General features: G+C 43.9%; 1 non-coding gene across 1 annotated transcript; it reads left to right on the plus strand.

Moving 5' to 3' along the window:
- The first annotated feature begins 329 nt into the window (after positions 1–329).
- On the plus strand, positions 330–437 carry LOC112423912 (U6 spliceosomal RNA). The gene has a single exon (XR_003014518.1). It is a non-coding gene; the product is annotated as a U6 spliceosomal RNA (small nuclear RNA).
- The last annotated feature ends 203 nt before the right edge of the window (positions 438–640 follow it).

The raw sequence follows: 640 nt of genomic DNA on the forward strand, positions 1-640 counted from the left end.
CCAGGCACAGTGGCTCACACTTGTAATCCCAGCACTTTAGGAGACTGAGGAAGGCAGATCACGAGGTCAGGAGTTTGAGACCAGCCTGGCCAACACAGTGAAACCCCGTCTCCACTAAAAATACAAAAATTAGCTGGGCGTGGTGGCAGGCGCCTGTAATCCCAGTTACTCAGGAAGCTGAGGCAGGAGAATCGTTTGAACCCCGGAGGTGGAGGTTACAGTGAGCTGAAATCGCGCCACTGCACTCCCACCTGGGTGACAGAGCTAGGCTCTATCTCCAAAAAAAAAAAAAAAAAAAAAAATTAAAATTAAAAAAGAGTGGGGAAAAGGTGCTCACTTCAGCAGCATATATACTAAAAATTGGAATGATACAGAGCAAATTAGCATGGCCCCTGTGCAAGGATGACATGCAAATTTGTGAAACAATTACATTTAAAGATAAAAATAAAGAGTGGAGAAAAGAGTGCTTCAGACTGCAAGTAAAGGCTGGTCAAAAGCCAGAGAACAAGAAAGTATGACACATCAGAAAACCAAAAGTATTTTTTATTTATTTATTTATTTTTCTGAGATGGAGTCTCACTCTGTCACCCAGGCTGGAGTGCAGTGGCACAATCTCAGCTCACTGCAACCTCCACCTCCC

The sequence above is a fragment of the Macaca nemestrina genome, chromosome 9 (genome assembly GCF_043159975.1).
Source record: "Macaca nemestrina isolate mMacNem1 chromosome 9, mMacNem.hap1, whole genome shotgun sequence".
NCBI lineage: Eukaryota > Metazoa > Chordata > Mammalia > Primates > Cercopithecidae > Macaca > Macaca nemestrina.